This window comes from Hydra vulgaris, chromosome 10 (genome assembly GCF_038396675.1).
Source record: "Hydra vulgaris chromosome 10, alternate assembly HydraT2T_AEP".
NCBI classification, from domain to species: domain Eukaryota; kingdom Metazoa; phylum Cnidaria; class Hydrozoa; order Anthoathecata; family Hydridae; genus Hydra; species Hydra vulgaris.
In genome coordinates, this window is record NC_088929.1 from 5,980,542 (window position 1) to 6,002,500 (window position 21,959).

At 27.5% G+C, this 21,959-nt stretch overlaps 1 protein-coding gene across 7 annotated transcripts in view; it reads right to left on the bottom strand.

Moving 5' to 3' along the window:
- The window catches only part of LOC136085756 (uncharacterized), a 209,812-nt gene that overhangs the window by 130,321 nt on the left and 57,532 nt on the right, over positions 1 to 21,959 (bottom strand). The window lies entirely within an intron of this gene.

Consider the following 21,959-nt stretch of genomic DNA (forward strand, 5'->3'; position numbering starts at 1 on the left):
AGTATTAAGTTGCATTATAATAGCCTTCAAATTGATTGTTTCTAAAATAGTCATTGGCTATCTTTTTTTTAAATTTATTTATTTTTTCTTGATTTACTGTTTGTGCACTTAGTTTACTCCAATTGTTAACAATTCTGTTTGTAAAAAAAGTAAATCTTGGTAAACACGATTTAAGTTCTGCTATGAGATGGAGTTCTGATTTCTTATATGCAGTTGCTTGGTATTTGAAGAGTTTATGCAATTGATAGTTTCAAATCATGTGTATTTTATATTGATAAATAAGGTCACTCATTGCTCTTTGTGTTTCTGAAGACATATTTCTTAATCTTTTTAGCCGGTCTTCATACCTGCATTTTTCAAACTCGTTAATACTTTTTGTCGCTCTTCTTTGCATGATTTCTACAGTTTTAATGTCATCTTTTAAGTACAAACATCAGACAGACATTGCATATTCCAAGTGAGGTCTTACTTTTAATTGTCTTATAACAAAACTGTTATTACTTTTGAACGTTTTCCTTATTAATCCTAAAAAAATGGTTTGCTTCATAAATTACAGTTTCAATATTTTCCTTTCATTTAAGGTCTTTGTGAAAAATACACCCAAGTTTTTGTGTCTTTTCAGTGGTTTTAATTTTATGTATATTTAGTTCGTAGCTATAGTTTTGTTTTTTGACTTAAATGTATTTCAAACCTTTTTATTCAGCAGCTTTATATAAAAGTATGTCAACATTAGATGGTCTAGAGTTGTTTAAAATATTTTTTTACAAATCTTGCCAACAGCTTTACACCATAAACATAAATTTATCAATAAACCTTTTTAAACACATAGCTAAAAAAGTGTTCAATTAGCTCAACTTAAATTTCTTTGGTCAAATTATTTAATTTATATGACTAAAGTAAGAAAGAATTAAATCAAAAATGACTGTTTTTTATATACACATTATTAAATAATCCGTATAAAAAAAAAACCAACTACAAAACCCAACTTACGCGTTGTTAAAAAGTGCTTATTAACGTTGTAATATATAGTTCATTATTGTACTATATTGTTTATTTACATTGTACAATGTTGTATCAGGTTTAAGAACTTGACTTCCAGGAATATTAGATGTAAGTAATCATTATTTACATCTAATATTCCTAAAAACATAATTTTTAAATCTGATACAACACTATCATAATATGTATCATGAATCAAGATTCATGATGTAATATATTCTGTAGTTTACAGGGGATTAATCCCTATATAAACAGCTTGGCTATTGTAATTTATTATTATTTTTTGTTATCTATTGCAAAGTTGAACAAAAATGCAACTACTGTGTGTGCAAGAGCGTAAATAGAAACTGATGAAGATGAGATGCTGCATGTGCTGGATTCTTATACACAACGTTGTTCTTTAGATGCAAATTTATTTTTATCTATGTCAGTTGTTAAAGTATATAAACGTTTTTATTGAGTTTATATTTCATTATGTTTATTTTTAGTATCATAACTTTAAACCTTTAAATAGTAGATACTTCATATAGTATATTAACTTTTAGTTTTAAAATATATATTAGTCAAAATTTGACAAAAAACTTTTGACATATACTACATACCAATAAAAATTACATCATATTTCGTTAATTAATATATCATTCTGTTGATTACAATTTTCTAGATCAATAAATTAATAATAATAATAATAATAATAACAATAAAGTAAACAACACTTAAGCTCTGAAAATTAAATTACTAGTTATTTATTATTACTAAAAAATATTGAATGAAATTTTAAATGTGTAAACCATTTAAAAATATTTTTACATTTATAAAATCCGAGCTATAAGTTTCCTTTTCCTTTAACAGTTAAATTATTTTTACTATATAACTTTTTCATATTGCTAAATTAAATCACAGGAAACGGCGTATTTGTGTTATTTGTTATTACAAACTTCTTAGAACTTGTTCCACTTTTTATTCAGGATTATACTTTTCCTAAATAACTTCAATATCACATCTCCTCAAATTAAATATAAACTAAATAAAAGAACTGCAGTTTTTCCTTCGCTAGGATCATTTGGAAGCCAAAGTAGATTAATCAGGAATTAGCAAATAGAAGAAAAAATAAGATAATAAGATAAATTTTTTTACTAATTTACTTACTTTTCCGTGCTTTAAAACCATTGAGAATTTTTTTCGTAAAACACTAACATATATTGCAAATATGTATATATATATATACACATACATATATATATATATATATATATATATATATATATATATATATATATATATATATATATATATATATATATATATATATATATATTTAAATACATCCAGGGGCGCACAGAGACTTCATGATGCCTAAGTTATATTATAAGAAAAGTTACTGAATGTAACCACCCTATCCTCCTGCTTCCTAACCACCACCAAAATAAAAGTAATAAGAAAAATAAAGCTACTATTTCTAGTATGCACAACATATTTTAAAAATTTTGTATTCAAGACGGTTCACAAATTTAACAATAAAACACAACAAACAAACAAAAAATATTTTTACATTTCCTTTCAAGTTTTTATGGCGTTATACCAAAATTTTATGAGCTTTTTCAGCAGCAAAGTTGGAAGTTATACTATCGTACCTAATATTCTTGTTACGATCTCTATAAGATTGAAAGGATAAGACAGCCCTTAAGACGATCCTTTCCTATAGTAGCTTTTAGGGAGTATTTTACAAGTGCTAACTTAGTGAAATATCTCTTGCCTTTACGAACAGACACTGGCAAAGAAAAAAAAGTACAAACACAGATGCATATTTGGGCAAAATTTCCTTCAAATCGCTTTGCATTAATTCTATTTAAAGATCTTAGTGCCGATCAATTGTCAGTAAATGGCGTCAAGTAGACTAAAAGTGGTAGAACTCATCAATAAACTGGTTTTTATTAACTGAACAATTCTTTACTGTTCGCAAATTCCGAAATGATGTTAAACGTATACTAGATGAAGGAAATTATTCTTCATTGCTGTTCCAGACCTTAATATCTCTCTGTAGCCTCATTCATGAAAGTAACCAAGTAAACAATTGGTATTTCTTTATTAGATGTTTTTAATTTTTTATTTAACATACTTATAATTTTTTTCTTGTCATCTGATGATGCATATAATTATTTACACATGTATATCCGTATTTATATATTCATGAATATATATGCGTGTATACATGTTATATATATGCGTGTATGTATGTATATATATAAATATATATATATGTATACATATATATATACATATGTATATATATGTATATGTATATATATAAATATATATATACATATATATATATACATGTCATTTGATGTTATTAATTTATACCCATCAGTGCCACTTGATAAAGCAACTGTTACAATTATTGATATGCTAAACAAAGATAGAGATGATCTTATACAACAAACTAAATTTTCTTTAGTTGACATTCATAAACTAATTGATCTCTGTATAAGTAAGTGTTATTTTTTATGGGAAGACTTTATTAAAAAACTCTGATCCAATAGGTCTATCCATAATGGTTGACTTGTCAGAAGCATATTTACAACATATTGAATCTAATGCTATTCAACAGGCTTTAAATGTCAATATTGCACCAAAGTCTTATAAACGTTACGTTGATGATAGCCATGCTCGATTTAATAATATTGATGACGCAAATTCTTTTTTAACACTTTTAAATTCACAAGATAAATCAATCCAATATACATGCGAATACGAAATTGCTCAACACCAATTAAATTTTTCAGATATTTGTATTTCAACCAATCACTCCCTTCTCAAATATGAGTTTTCCATACATCGTAAAGATGCAATTACAAACGTACTTATAAAACCAAAATCATGTATTTCACCGAATATCGCAGTTAGTATTTTTAAAGGTTTTTTAGCTCGAGCATACAAAATTTGTTCAGAACATAATATTCAAGACGAAATTAATTTCTTATTAAGGTTTTTACTGAAAATGGACATTCATATAAGCAGTATTCAGATATTGCTAAAAATTATAAATACTCCACAAATAAATCTAGTTCTCAAAAAATTGATACCAAAAATCTTGTTATTTTACCATGGATCCCAAAATTAAGCCTTTTTCTAAGAAGAGAGTTTCGTAAAGTCGGTGTTAAAACAGTCTTCCGTTTTGGTAATCCCTTGATAAATATACTCTGCCGAAACAAGTCTAAACTGCCTCCGAACAGTCATCCAGGAGTGTACCAACTTAATTGCACATGTGGTTCATGTTATATTGGTGACACAAGAAAAAAAATTTCCACACGAATTCAAGAACATAAAAATAATGTTACAAAAGCCAACTGGGAAACATCTGGAATAGTAGAACATTCACAACATTGTAATGGTAAAATAAACTGGGAGAACCCTAAAACGCTTTCTGTTATTTCAAACAACTACACAAGAAAAATTCGTGAGGCCATTGAAATACAACGTGTACAATGTTCAAAACCTAAAGAAAACGTTTTAAATCGTGACAATGGCAATTTGGTGATGACTCACCATTGGAAACCATTTTTTGTAAAATTAAAAATGTTGAATATCTGACGTTGCAATGACATCATTTTGTTACGTTTATTATAATTTTTAAACGGTTTTTTTAACGGTTTTTTCAGTTTGATAATGGCTCTCACTATATGAGCCGAATTATTACGTGAAAAAAGAAATAAATAGTATGATACCGTATATGATGTTTTAATGCTTATAATATTATTACACATACTGTTAAAGATGTCACTTAAATCTTATATATATATATATATATATATATATATATATATATATATATATATATATATATATATATGTAAATTATGTTAGTGTATTTTACAAATAGAGTGCTCAATGTTCTTAAAGAACAGAGCAATAATTAATTAGTAAAAAACACTTATCTAACTCCTTCCTCACAAAACAACCCTGATAAACAATATATTGGCTTAACCGAGGGGGAATGGAAAAAACGTTATGCCAACCACAAACAATCGTTTAAACACAAAAAATATTCAAAAGAGACTATGCTGTCAAAATATATTTGGGATTTAAAAGAAAAAAATAAAAATTTTAATTTACAATGGTCTATTCTAAAATCTGCCCCTGCCTATAATAACATTTCCAAAAAATGTATGCTATGTTTGCAAGAAAAATTTGAAATAATTACTCATTTGAATCAAGAAAATTTATTAAATAAAAAATCTGAATTAATTTCTAAATGTAGGCACGAAAATAAATACCTCTTAAAAAATTATAAAAACAAATGACCAAATTAAACTATCCCCATTCCAAAGAAAATTATTTCATAATTACTTTCTGTAACTTCCCGTTAACAAAAAAATATAGTAATTAAAAATTTTTTATAATAATTTATAACTTCCTGTAAAATATTTTTTTCTATAAATTGAATTTTTTTTGAGATTTAGTAACTCTTCCTGATGATCCAGCAATGGTGAAACTCCGAGTAGAAGATAAAAGTTAGATAAGTTTTTTTTACTAATTAATTATATATATATATATATATATATATATATATATATATATATATATATATATATATATATATATATATATATATATATATATATATATATTTATATATATTTATATATATATATATATATATATATATATATATATATATATATATATATTTTTTTATATATATATAGATATAGATATATATAGATAGATAGATAGATAGATAGATAGATAGATATAAGATATAAGTAAAACATCTATTGAATCTCTTTTTTCAACCAGAAAAGTTTTTGGCCTAAAAACTGTTTTTTTTTGGCTTTTAAAAATGTATATTTTCATTAAAAACGTATCAAAATCATTTTTTAAATTACAAACTCTACATTTTTTTATGAATCTTGTAGATTATGTCTTCTAAGCACAATTATTTCTCACAGAGTTTGTTTCATACAGCCGAAGTCTTTTTTTCAATCTCAATAGTTTAAATAATTTGAAAATATAAATCCATAAGTAAGCTTGAACAATATGCTAAGTGACATTATGCCTTAGGGCTTTAAAATCATAGCTTAAAAAATATAAGTTATTATTGGTAAGTCGTAAAATATTGATTAAAAAAAACAATTTTCTCTAATCAAAACATGATATTGAAAGACTTTAAAAAGACTTTAAAAGTCTTTTTTTTTGTCCATTTACAATGTTGTTATGTTAAGTAAAGTTATAGAAATAAGAAAAGTGAGAATAAATTAACTTTCCAAATTAAAGTTTTGTCTGGAAAGAGTTTATTTACTTAGTAAAAGCTTATTCTATGAAATTAATAAATACGGCCTTTAAATAGTTATGGCTATTTTATCAATCTGTGGGTGCGCGTATAGGCGCTGAACGCACCACAAGCATTTCATGGTAGAGTATTGTAATATTTTTTTTCCTGCTTAGGTAAAAGTTTTACTAGTTTAGTTGGACTTTCCTATATCAACATTAAACATAAGAATTAAAAAATCATGTTTTTTTATTTGTTTATTTGCATTAGGATTATTTTTAGTTCGTAATCATTTTTGGAAATGTTGGCAGTCTATATTAAATAAAATCTTCCTTTCTCAATAAAAGCAAGTCAATATTGAAGTCATTAATTTTAAATGAAACATAAAGACATTTTTTAAGAACTTTTTTAATGAGTAGAACATAACCAGGAATATATTTATATGTACTTTAAAACTAAATATCTGTGTATGTTAGATTTTAAATGTTTTTTTTGTTTGAAACTAGTCTGAAACAATCAAAACAGTCTAAACAAAGGCTAAAACGGTGTGAGTTAATACTAAAAAGGTGTCCCGAATGAAATTCACCAAATTAGTGTAATTTAACACCAAAACGGTGTAAGTTAACATTAAAAAGGTGTGCCGCATGAAATACCCCAAAATGGTGTTATTTACACCGTTTCGGTGTTTTTTATGCTGCACATTTTGTTAGCGTAATTTAACACCTTTTAATTAAGAGTGCACAATTTGATTTAGAATCTCCTAATGTGACTCTTTGTTTTCTATTGGTCAGAAAAGCACAAATTTATTTTGTTAGTTGATTATCTATTTCATATTTGTCCATTTATAAATAATTTCAAATCCATGCTGATTCAAATTGATTACTTTGTTGCTATTTAAGTAAAATATTAAGCTATTGTAATCAAAGTTTCCACTAACTTACTAAAAATTAACAATTTGATAAACAACATAGAAAAAGGTGCTGAAATAGTTAAGGCCCATTTTTTCAATACTGCTGGATAAATGGAATCATAATTCATAGATTAATATATCTACGATTTAATAATGCAATTTTTTCAAGAACGTTTATATAGTAGAGTACTTTTTATGGTTTGAAAGATTGTTTAGGGTTTGTCCTTTTATTTAAACTATAATTTTCTGAACTATTGTCCTAAACAAATAATTGACGGAAGTTGTTGCTTAATATTATATCTTTCTTTAATATCAGGTTAATTTTTTCGGATTATTTTTAATATTTTTTACAGAATCTTCTAGATTATATTTGTTGTTTACATAAGAATAGAATAATTTTGGATTACTTTTGCAATTGCATGCTATTTTTATTTTCAAACTTTTTCATCGCTCCTTTATTTTTTTTTTTATGTAAGTTTTTGTGACTTCATGTAATCATGGAGAATCTCAATTTTTCTGTCACTGGCTATATATTTTTGTCATTTAGAATTTTACTAATTGCTTGGCTTTGCTTATAAACCACAGTTCATAAATACGCCCTGCTACTTTTCTTTTCTTGATAAATTTCAAGCAACCATCTTTGAATATTCTCGTGAACACTTTAAAACATTCGGTAATCTCGCATTCTAAAAACAAGCTACTCAACTGTTTGCTTTTTATAAATCTGTTGAAGGTTTTAAATTCTTCTCTTGAATAATTATACTTTGTTATATCAAAATATTTAACATATATAATAATATCGTAATACCACATTACAATTAGATGACCTTGCTTGGTTTTGCTAAAATGAGGCTTCATTTTATATCTAAAAGTTTAGTTTTGTTATTTGTAATAAGTAAATCTAAAATGTTTGTTTTATTTTCAGAGCTCCGATAAAATGTTGGTTTGTCAATAAGCTGGTGAAGAAAGCAAACATCAACTTTTTTTATAAACGGAATAATCATGCTTTACTAGGCAACTTGCCCCGTGTAACTATTTAGTAATAGAATAGTTGAAATCTCCTGCTATTAAAATTTTATTGTATTTACCAGTTAAAACCATTTCATTAGAATTATAAATAATTTGAATAATTTTATAATTTATGATTACATTGGAATTAGGCGGTCTATAAATGCACCCTACTAAATTTCTAACTTCATCATTTGTTAAGCAGCGCCATATTTATTCAGTTTCTGTATCGCTTATAAGAATTCATCTATTTGATGCGCGACTATATTAGTTCTAACATAGATATCCAATCCTCTTTCTTTATTTTTTCTTTTATAAAATTTTGGTGTTTTCTAAATATTTGGTAGTTTTCTACTGCAGCTATAGAAGTTTGTGTAAACCAAGTCTCAGTTATTAAAGCAATATCTGTTTTTTCTGACTTTTTGCTAGCGTTAAACTCATATATTTTTTTTGTCCAAAGAACATGCGTTGGTGAATATAAAATTCAGCATACTTGGTTTGTCATTTAGATTCGTTCTTTTTAGCACGGTGAAAAATTTTTGACGTGAATTGGATGAAGCAATACTTACTTGATCTGCCTCCGATATTAGAGGTAACTTTGGTCTTCATGTTTGCATGGTTATGATCTTGATTTTAACAACTTTCTTATACCTTATTCCAAACCTAAAATTAAAAACTTCTTTTTTTTCAAATTATCAATTATAATTTCTTATCTCTATTAAGGCTTTAATTTAGTCGGGACGAATAAATATTCCGGTTAATTTATTAGATTTTTACATTTTTTTCATATTTTTGTTTATTTTTTTCATTTAAGGGAAGTTCTATCAAAATTACTGCACTTTTATTTGCATCTGATTTTTTAAACCTTCTTATATAAGCTACTTTTACATTAGCTCCAATTTTAAGAAGAATATCATCCGAAACATTGTTGTCTTCTTTTCCTTTATACCTTTTGTTACAAAAATAAATATATTTCGTTCTCTTTTTTCAATTTGCTTGTTTCCAATTTTAATTGCGTTATATATATTAGCCTCTAGTTTATCTGGATTTTTAATTGAATTAAATAAATTACTGAATAATCTTGCTTCCGTTTTGATTTCCAATAACTACTTAAGAATTTCCACTGTATTCCCTAATTTTTGATTCTCCGAATCTAGTTTGATAGTTCGATTATGCATTTCTAATAATTTATCATCATAATGACTTTTAAACGTTTCTTGATCGTTCTTGTTAACCTTTTTTTTTAAAAAAATTTTTATAACTTTGATTTCCAATGTTACAAAGAGTTTATGTCAATGATATGTATTGTTAATAAATATTATTGGTTAATATTTAAAACAATTGTTGTCAGTTAACTTGCCGTTTGAGCAATGACACAATGATTCCGTTGTTTGTATTTGAATATCCAGTTAAAAATAGTAATAACTTTAACAAAGAAAGATCTCTAAACCAATAATTTAATCAGATACCTTGACCATAACCATGAATGACAATCTGTTACACGAAGCTACAAATGAAAAGCTATAAAAGTTACAACCAACGCTGACTCAAACTCTTAAAATGGGCCCAACAAGGTCCAGTATGTTAATGCATGATAATAGTTTCAGTTCTTGTCTCGTTAGAGTCATTAAATATCCACTTAATCATTATATTCTATTTTGGAAAATTCAACACCATATAAGTTTTTTATTTCTGCCTAAAGTAAAACTTTAAGCATAAAATTTACGCCTCCTTCCAATGGCACAAAATATTCTCAGAGCTTGCTTCAAACCCTAGACATCTTGCTTCTAAAGCAAGCGATTTAACCATTGCGCGTCTGCTGCTTAATTTTAATATTGTTTGCCAGCAATTAAATACATAGCAAACATATATGTGTATATCCAAATAATGAATGCGTAAATCCATCTTTTACATAAACTCCTGGAAAACGGCAGGTATGGAAGTCTAAAATCCTTCTTGATGGTTTTAAGTCAAGCCTCATTTTACTTCTTGGTTTTCATATTATTGCGCAGTTGCTATATAAAACCGTAGTTGCTTAATCGCAGTTTTCCATCTTTTTCACAAGAACATCTCTCTTGCAAACTAATATTTTTTTAATTATTGCTAGAAATTATTGTAAAAGAAACTTCTAATGGTAAGATAAGTTATTCTCAGTTTATTTAACCATTTTATCTCTGATGCTGGGTTCCAGAGACTTTCGGAAAATGTTCAACATTGTCATTAATAAAGGTAAATCTAATATTCAATCTTTAGAATAAGTCTAATATTAATTCACTTCCCAAGGCAGAAATTACTGAAAAAAACTTTCCCTCTAAATTGACTTTCAAATTTTATGGGCGTGGCCTCCCTGTCATTTCAATTAAACATATTAACTCATTTTCAGATATCCAAATCACTCTGGCTTAGGATGTCGGAGTGATTTAGATCAAGCCAATTCTAATTTAAACTTTTTTATATCTTGCAGTCCAAACAACATCTCTCTCATAGTTTTACTAAACTATTAACTTCAATTTTTACTAAACCAATAATATGCGCTGAATTAGCAGTTTTAATTTGTAGAAATTCTCAAAATTACTCTAACCTCTGTAGCTATTTTCTGGTCTTCTTTTTATGCCTTTTACTAGTTTCTAATTTAAGATAATTAAATTTTTTAAGGTAATTGAATAATTTTTTTCTAACTACAGTTTTCAAAATTATTCTGAAAAGGCACCGCTTTTTTTTATTTCAAGAAACCTCAGGATTAAATCAATGTTCTATCTATGCTCTTGTATTGCTTTTTATCTACATCAACAATCTTTCTGACTGTCTTGCATTAAGTGGTTATATTTGTAGTCAACTCAGTTTTATACTCTCGTCTTGACAAAAGTTTTCTCTTTTTGATCGCTTTTGGAGGTTAGCGGCAAAAAAGATGTATCATAAGTAGGTTTGACTTTTTTTTTTAAATATTTAGATTTAAAGTTCAATCCAAAAAACAATGTGCAAATCAGTTTTTTCAGGAAATGCAAATGAAAATTAATTAAATAAATGTAATATATACAAACAAATGTATAATACGCATGTGCTAAAGTTATGACTAACTTTCTTGGTCTGTGGTGTAATAAAAATTTCAAACCTACCCTCACTGCATCTACTTTACTAAAATTGAATTTGGACTGGAAACGTGCTTATTAAATTTCTGAATATTATGTTATTTCTATAAACATAATCAATCTTAAAAGTATTGATTAGAACTTTTATTTATTAGTTGTTTATGTTATATTATTGGTTGAGCTCAGTACTTTTGAGCCGAATATATTAGGCAATAGCTTGAGAAATACTTGACGAATTAACTTGAAAAAAAAATTTTATAATCAAATTTATTGTATCTTATGAAAAATTATAAAAAAATTATAAAAAAAAAGACCCCTAAAAAGTAATCGAATTTTTTGAAAATATGAGCTATCATTCCCTGAATCTTGGTTTGAGTAATTTTTTCCGATGCTACTATCTGTTTTTGCTTAAATTTTAAGTGATCCTTTTCTGATTTGTTGCTTTTAAACGAGATTCCTATACAATTGCCCGTAACTCTCAATAGCGCGCTCAGAGAAGTTTAGTGGATTTGCATCTTTTGGTACAATTTTGAAGCAATTTGGCTGTACCATTCCATTGTCCTCTTAGACTAGTGGATTGTTGCCAAATCCGGTTAAAAGATAACTGCCTATCGGTGTTTGTTAATAAATGGCAAAAGACGTATCTGAAGTTATTCAGTAATGTACAAATTGGTAAAAATCTTGACATCGAACAGACCACAAAAACTAAATATATTGCCACAAAAGGATCAATCAAAATTTTCAGTCTGAATATATTTGAAATTTATTGCTGACATAAACACCTTTTGAATGATAATAATATTGATGGCCGAGCAACTGTAGGAAATTCTTTTTGCAGCACGTTTTGTCGTCCTTAAAAAATGCATAAAATTTCTTGGTTAAAAATTTAAAAAACTTCCTTGCACATCAAATAGCTTTTAATTCTTCATCTTGGTTTAAACCTTCAAACTCTTGCTCTTAAGTTCTTTTCTGAAAATGAAACAACTGCGTTTAACTTTTTGGCAAGATCTCTTTGGGATTAGCATGGATTTTTTCTTATTGACCAGATAATTGAACTAACTCTGTTTCTGTCAACTAATCTTTTATCTTTCCAACGGTAATTGATAGTTATATTGCCTCGATATATCTCCAACTGAAGATTTAATTACATCATTTACATTTTTAAAATGAAAGGCATTTTATTTTTGATGTTAAAATTTTTAAAACCATAATCTTAAAACTAATTTTTATAAGTTTAGTATTAAAAAAAAATAATGATAACATGTTATATAGTAAAAATAGTATTGGTATATAGTTATAGTTAATTAAATTTATTTTAGAGTTAAATTTTATTCATTTTTAATATCTACTATATTTTATTTCATATAAGATCTGATACAAGATTATTATGTTAAAATAACTAATTTTTCTAAAAAAAAAGGCCTAAAATGCTAAGTACATTTTTATTAAGCGAGCCTTAACCCAATCTTTTATTAATTATAAATACAAATATGGGTTTATAATTTGCATAAACAAATAACATTGCTCTAAACGAATGTTTATTTTAATTTCATTTTTTAGCTCAATGTTTTCTAATTTTGTAGACTTATTTTAGTACTTTAAAATAATAAAAGAAGTTTTCGCATGTTTCTATATTTTTAAACTGCTGTTTTAAAATAAAGAATCATGTGAAACAAGTACTTAAGACAATGTTATTTAACTTTTCCTTAAGTACTTCTCGTAGAAATTTTTTTTAAAAATGTCATTAAAAATTAGTTTAACGGGTGATGCGGAAATTATCGGACAAATCCTAATTTCATTATTTGAGCATAATAGTTAGTTTTTGTGGTTTTATGCGTAGGCATAAACGTTCTATAAAATATAAACTTTATTATTTAAAACACAATTATTTAAAATGAGGTTAAATGCAGCTGAACGAGAATCTTTTCGAAAGCGACTAAAAATGTTTTTTGTAAATAAACCTAATATAAAAATAAAAAAATCGTAAATCATTTTGAAAAGGAAGGATTTGCTCGAAGTACAATATATGATAACCTAAAAAGACTTGAAACTGTTCAATTGTTTTCTGATAGAAAGCACCCTGGTCGTCCGACATTTTGGACTAGAGAAAAGAAAGCCGAATTAACGAGACTTGTCAACAATCGAAAAGGGGTCAGTCAGAGAAAAAAAGGTATTAAATTCGGTGTAAATCAATCGATAATTGGTCTTCAGTTAAAAAAATGAATATTAAATATAGAAAACGTGAAAAGACTCCAAAATACACTATAGAACAACAAATAAAGGCAAAGAAAAGAAGCACGAAACTAGTTAACTAACTCTATAACACAAAATCACTTCTAGTCATCGATGACGAAAAATAATTTTGTTTTGCAGGGGACAACATGCCTGCAAATTCTGGATACTACACAAACAACAAAAAGGCATGCCCAGAAAGTGTTCGTTTTATAGGAAGAGAGAAATTTCCAAAAAAATTATTAATGTGGATAGCCATATCTAGTATGTCCGAGCCATTGTTTCGCACTTCCAAGGCGGTAGCGATCAATTCATCAATCTATATTAATGAATGTTTAGAAAAACGACTTCTTCCATTTATTCACAAGTATCATGGAGACTTTAACTATTTATTTTTAGGCCAGATTTAGCAAGTTCTCATTATTCTAAAGATTCTCTAAATTGGATGGACGAATATGTCTATTATGTTGATAAAGAATTCAATCCCCCAAATATGCCTCAAGCACGACCAATTAAAAATTTTTGGGGACATTTGGCACAGATGGTTTACGATGGAGATTGGCAAGCTTCAACAGAGCAAGTTTTGATTGATCCCATTAAACTAAAACTACAAGAAATTGATTTAAACTTTTTACAGTCGCATATGAAAGGCATCAGAGCAAAATTGAGATCAATTGCAGATGGTGGTGTTTTTTCATATAAAAAATAATATATTTTTATTAAAAGATAAATGCTTTATTTAAAAAAGATATAAAAAATAGTAGTTTGTTTTTTTATTTATAAATAAGTTATTGACGTTTTTATTTTGTCCGATAACTTTCGCATCACCTGTTATCCATATAATAATAAAAGATAACTGTTTTTTTATGTCATGTAAATGTTTCTTTTTGATTAAAACGTTTCTTTTAAAAAAAAGTTAAATTTTATAAAACGTTTTATGCTAAAAAATAGAATCATAAAATTTTTCAAAAAAAATGTTTTTTTAGATAAAAATAAAATTTCTTTTATAATAAACTAATGTGTTTAATGACTTATAATAAATTTTGACACAAAAATAAGTTATGAAAACAATGGTTGTAGAATTTATAAATAAAAATTTAGGACCATGGCTTCAGATGATTGGCCTTAAAATATTATCTGTTTAGCGGGGCAAAAAAAAAAAAAAGATACGTTACGTTTTTACATTCATAGTATACATTGTTATAAAGTTAGCATATATATTCTTTCCTACCTAATTTGTAGTTTTCAAATTTTATAGTTTAACAAACCTCTGAATTTGAGCCCTTAACTTTTGATTCAGAATCACACAGACGGTTTTACATGGTTTTAAAGTTACTGTTCGAATGTTTTACATTTTTTTCAAGTTACAGTTTGAATATTTTACATTCTTTTCAAGTTACTGTTCGAATGTTTTACTTTCTTTTTAAGTTATCGGCAAATACTAGGTAATACAGTTGCAACTTAATTTTGATTTTAATTTGCGCTATCAAATATCAAAAGCAAACTAATTGCTTCTATAATGTTTACGAGCAGAGATTTCCTATTTGCAAAGATGTTGTTATTTTACTCCATAATTTCTGTTTCTATTTTACTTTGTTTAGCTATTATCTAATCCAACTCCCAATATACAATAGTTATGTTGTTGCATAATTGCAAATAAGCAAAAACTTTTAGAAAATACCCTTTCTTGGTTTCAACAAACGTTGAAACCTAGAAAATGTTTGGCAGAAGGCTTTAGAGACTGTAGAATTGTAGAATTTAGGAAAATATAAAGACAAATAACAACTCGAAAACAATGATGTGCAAAGAAAAATACTAGATTAGTAAATGATTTTCGAGCTTGAAGGAATATGTACAGTGAAAGAATGCAACTTTGTTAATTGATGAGTCATTCAAAGATGAATCTTGTTTGATGTAACAAGTGTAGACTTTGTTTGGATATTACTTGCCAAGCCCCAAGTCAAGCCCCAAGCTGTTACAGTAACAAGATCAACTACCTGTTCTAAGCAGTACTGAGTTTGGAATCTTGTGGCATCCAAGAATCTACTGAAGTAACTTTAGAATATTTTAGGTACAAACTTGTCAAACTAGTCAAAATAAGTAATAAATTAACAACTTTCCTATATCTTTACCAGCATACATATGTTTATGTAAACTGGCCATTTAAATTGTTAAGAAGGTTCTATTTTTCACATTACAAATACAATGATAATAAATAAAATAAGTAAAAGAATGGTTAAAAGTTTAATATTATACTTTAACAATACAAAGTTGGTTATACTCTCATAACGTCACTTTAAAATTGTTTAGTATAATTTATTTGTTAATCTATATTTAATGATTCTCAAATGAGATTTCTTGAGTTAAGTTTTTATTGTAAAGTATTAAAGATGAAATCAACTTTAAGTTGAAGTCATTAAGATTAGATTTAAGTTATTTTGATTTATTATAGACAAAAGTTAAAATTTAAGAAAATTTGTTTTCAATATAGGTTGATTAAAATTATTATGTAGAATTGTATTTAATAATATTTTTAGAAAACGTTTGAGAACAGTAGAAGGTTCAGAAAAGTTTGATAATAAACGAGTCGAGGCGACTTACTTCATAAACTCAAAATACCAAGCATAATGTGTAAATAGCAAAAATGAAATAATATTTTTAACATTTATCTTTAATGTATTTATTAACAGTAGTTCTTTAACAGAAGTGGAACAGTTTGGTAATTTTAATCTGGGCTGTAAGTGGAAAACATCACATATGTGAAAGATCAGAAATGCTAAATATACATAATCCCAAAATGGATAAAGTAGAGAATGTCAGATAAATATAAGTCTTACTTTAAGCACCGACGAATGTTTTTAAACTACTATTTAAGTAATAATTTTTTAAAAGTTATCAGAGAAACTTTTTATGATTATTTTTACACATCTATACTATTCACTTTGTACATGGTACATAGATGGAAAATAACACAAAATATGTGGTATTATCCACCTATAAACCATGTATATAGTGCAACAATAAAATAGTTCCGCGTTGATTACATGTGTAAAATAACACGCGCATCCCATGAAGAGTTTGTCATATAAAATCCACGTGGAATTTTCAACCTATATCCCTTGTAGGATTTACCATATAAAATCCACGAGAGACAAAATAATAATCCCCACCTAGGTTACATGAAGGAAAATCACGCGTATATCATGTGCGCCTTAATAAGAATAACTTAATAAGATAACCTAATAAGGTACCTTAATAAGGTAACTTAATAACAGATCATGCTGCTGAGGATCAGGTTTTAAAGAACCTCAGGTTTTACGGTAACCCAAAAAATATAATAATTTAGTTAAAAGTACACAATTGTCCTAACTAAATGTAATTTCAGCATCTATGACAGCTATTCTAAACTTACAGAAGTTTTTATCATGTTCTATGCTCTATTTATGACTATTTCCACAAAGAATAATGTTTTTAATGAATGGAAAGCAATCTGTTGTAAACAGGTCTTAAAAAAAGTTGTCTATTTTGCATTAAAAACAAGCTGATCCTTTTTTAATTTCAAAATGCAATCAAGTGTATTGCCAGAGTTTATTGTTAGCTTCAAATGCATTTGATGGTTGGTAGTAAGCAGAATGAAGGTCTTGGGTACAACAAATTTTGTATTTAGAAATCACATTCACGATCACTGATAAACAGTTTCAGTATAACTTCAAAATTGTACAATATTTTGTGTTTTTAAAACTCTAGTAGCTAAAACTCTAGTATTGCTTGCTTCTATTTTTACTCCTTCCACCATACGATGGGTTTCAGGTTTAATAAATTATTATATTTTTAATAATGATGTCGAAATCTATTAAAATGGGTCTACAATATATTGTGAGATAAGCAACTAACTAAAGAAGTTCAGTTTCATTGTAGTAGGAGCTGCAAATGTATTAGATGGTCCTTTCCCGCAATACTTATTGGTTGTACTTTCATGCAACTATTTAAAATCTGTATCAAGTATGATATCTTTACATAAGATGTCTAACACTTACAGTTTGACTTTAATATAGATTTTGTAAAAAATTTGTTGAAATATAACATCATTTGTCTGATTTTGATGAAAAAGAAGCTAATGCCATTCAAATAACATTATTTTCATAGGTGACCTCTAATTTGAGTAAAACTACTAACATATTATTAATGAATCTTTTATTTGTAGTTCCACTATCAATTAAGGCTTTTTGCTTTTATTTGACATTAGTAAAAATTTGGCGGCAGATAAAAGAGAGAACTGACTGAGACTGAGAGTATAGAACAGAGGTTTTTATCCTAAATTTTAAATGTGGCTGCTGAGAAATTTGGAGATCAACAAGGTTTTTCAAATCAATCCGTATTTTTACATTTTTAACAAGTATCTTCACAAGCAGGACATTGGTGTATGAAAGACTAATGTTTTTACAGTTTTATGTATATATTAATATATTATATATCATGATATATCAAAACAACATTTATGTCACACATGGGACTGTTACTAAAACTATGATAATTTATAAATGTTAATAAAATTAGCTTTACAGAGATCTACCACGGATTTGGAAAATCTTACTACTAGCTAATTTCAGAACCGTTAAACTCAATTTACGGCTTAATTCTCATTAAAAAAAACAAAAAGAGTTGCATAACCACTACTGATGAAGCAAAACAAACGAACTGAGTAAAAGAGATCCAGCATCTGTTATTTTAGGCAGACAATGTAACATATCTTTAAATCTGTGTTAGCCAAGTAGGTAAATACTGGTCAACAGAAATTTCCTGCTTATTCCTAAATCCTTCGTCAAAAAGGCCATGTTAATACAAAAGCCAAACACAGTTAACAAAGTCAAAGATAGATATTTTTATTATGGCAATACTTTTACTCTTTTTTAAACCATGAGTCAAATGCAAGTTAGTGTTTAAGCCAAAATTAACAAAAATTTCATCTCTTGATTCCACCAGTCGTGTTCTACTTAATATAGCTAACAAACAAATTAATCCATTTTTGACATTCGTAGCACTCTGGCTCCTTTATCTAAAGTAACTTTCTGCTTATACTCTTCCACAGCTTTTTAATAGCCTGGACACACATGTTATAGTCTTGCAGAGGTGATCTCCGGGGCTGTCGTCTATACTTTCAAAACTATTTTATAAGTGTTTATAACAGTCTTGTTTTCCAGTCTGCTGAAAAGCAGCACCTGTTATCCCTATTTTCAAAAACTCTAGATAGCAATCTGACTCGTCTAGCTAAAGTCCGATTAGTCTTTTTACTATCATAAGCTAAATTTTTGAGGCCTTAACAAGGAAACGCTTTATCTCTCTTCTTAAATCTAATAACTTTCTTTCTGATCATCAATATGGATTTCGGTTTTTTTGTCCTAATACTGGTGTATTAACGATCGTAACCAATAATTTTTATCGTGCATTAGATAGATTTGGAAAAGTAAGGCCTATTGCCCTCAACATTTTGGCCCTATACTTTTTTTAATTCAAGTAAACGAACTCCCAAATATTCTCACATCAAAGGTGGCATGTTTACTGATAATACTATCATTTATTTGGTAATAGTCATGTTTACTGATGATACTATCATTGCATTCGTAAGAAGCCAAGAAACATTTGAGCTTGAAAAGAATTTCACTTCTGCATGCATGGGGCTCCGCAACATGGGGCTCTCAGTGGATGGTGAACTTTTGATCAAATAAAACTCAGTTTTTTCAGATAATCGTTTTCACAATAATCTTGATTTTTCTATATTTATCAATGGCAATGTACTTGATGAATCATCTACCCTTTGTCTTCTATGAATAAATCTTACTTTCGATCTTATTTGGAAACCATATATTAAATTGATTGCAAAGTTGGTATCTGCTAAGATTGCATTTCTTTGTCGTGCTCCCCACTCAGTTATCTATTCTTTATCTCTTAAAATCTCAAATCCGTCCTCGTATGGAATACTGTTGGCTTATATGAATCTTCGAATAATGCCCTTTTTCTTTCATACAAGGTATAAAAACACATTGTAACCTTTGTTGGATCTGCTCTTGCTACCAATCTTCAGCCATTGTCACATTATCGTAATGTCGCTTCTCGTTATTTTTTCTATAAATACGATAATTGGCGCTGATCTAAAGAGCTTGCGTCTTTTGTGCCATTAACTAAAATTTATTCTAGTATTACTCGTCATTCATCTAAGTCTTATTCTTTTATCGTAACTGTTCCAATGTGATCTAAAAAAATTATTATATTGTCGTTTTATCCGACCATTGTATTATTTGCCATTTTAAGTAAAAAAGAATAATTTTATTAAATATCTAATGAAGCAAAATCTCATCATGAACGCCAAGAAACTGTTTGTTAATTAAAAACATGCTTTGTTTGAAAAAATCCTTTTTTTAGCAAGTCATATTTCAATTTTTTATGAAAAAGAATTTTGACGATAAAAGTTCACCTACTGAAGTGAGTAAAAGTTGTCGCTCAATAGTGTGCAAAAAGATGAAGAGATAAGTTTTTGTTCTATCAAAGCTATTTTCCTTTGAGTCCATTCAAGTGTGATGATGATCCGAGAACGACAGTGTGGCTGCCTATTTTGTCAAGCACGACTTTTATTGCTCAATTAAACTCATCTGCAGGAAAATTACAGACGCCTTTAAAGAGAAGACTGAACACAGATTTTTAAAATGTCTTTCTTGAAAAAGCATTCCTCATTTTTTACAGAAGCAGCTTTCATAGGAAAAATTATATACTTGGCTTTAGCATTAGGCATATTTGTTAAAAATCCTTCACTTCAAGGAACAATTCAACTTACTCAAGGTAAAGGTGGACAACATTTTTTGATTCAGGTAACCAGAAAATTTTGATTACCCAGGTAATCAACGGTTTTTGATAACTGAGGTAAAGAAGTGCTGAAAATTTTCCTAAAAATTTTTATTTCATTATTAGTATTTTTAACCATATACTTAAAAAAACAACTTTTAATGGTTGCAAAGTTATTGAAACATGATCTAAAAAATACTTTCTCGTGTTTTTATTTCATTTAAAAATGATTGTTTGATTTACAGCCAGTTATGACCAAAGAGAATTTGTCCAATTTCAAACGAATACTAGACAGTCCAACTCTGGAACGAGAAAGGTTAACTCAACTTTGAACTCAACAAGCATCAGCGTCAAAGTTAAACTAAACCATAGCCATTGAATTTAACCAGTCTGGAAACGCGGGCTGTTTTCTTATAACACTTCTGTTCCGCTCTATATTAGTGCTCAGCCTATTTTAGAGTGCATCAAATTGTAAACATTGTATTTCGCTATTGTTTAGTTGCATATATTCTGAAATAAATACCAAAAGACCAGGACTAAGTTGTGTTTGTTTTGGTTATTTAGTTACAAGAAATTATTTTGGATTGCATATATGCTTCGTATTCCAAATAGAAATGATGAGGGTAGCATAAAATAAATATATTAACAATTAATGAATGTAGTTCGTGACTAACCTTGTACTGTTTTGAATATATATATGAAATATGAAAATACGTTATAGATGCAAACATTTCATCGACTGTATAACTTGATCTTTGTCGCTGTAATTGCTTAACATCATATATTCAGAGTTTGTTTATTAGAAAGCTTAGCTAACAAAGCCTATATAGTGATGTCATTGATATTTTAAAATTTAATATATAATATTAATGATGTCATTGATATTTTAAAATTGAAAAGACTATTATATTATTTTTATTAGTAATAAAAATTGATTGATAAATAGAAACTGATTGAATAATAATAATAGTTTTATTATAAAGTTACTACACCACAAAACTATTAAATATACATTAATTATTTAAAATGCTACTTGAGGAAAAGTTAATAAAGATTCAATAATATGTTTTTAAAAATATGTGGCGATAAAAATAGCCGTTTTAGTAAGTTCAAGTTTTCACACTTCCTCATTAATGAACTTGTTTCAAAATTGAGGGTATGTTTTTTCAATTGATGTTCTTATTTTATCAATTTTGTTTACTTTTTTTAAACTTTGAATACTTTTAGCTTTTCTTTTGCAAAACAAAATCTAAGAACTTGTATATACGGCCGTGGTGCAATGATTAGAGCGCTTGCTTTAGTAGCAGGAGATCCAGGTTCGAAACGAATTTTGGACATATATTCGTGTCACGATAAGGAAGGAGGCGTGAACCTCCTAGTTAAATGCACTTCCGTGGTACTCTGTGACAAGACCATTTGGTCTTCTTAGGGCACCTTAATAACAAAATTAAAAAAAATATACAGTGTAAGACGAACGTTGACATCTTTACAGATAGTGGCATCTTTGCATACAGTGTAAGACGATCATGGGCATTTTTTATCATATTTGCTTGCTGCTGAATGTGCATTTAGCAGCAAGAAAATATGATAAACAATGCCCATGATGCAATAT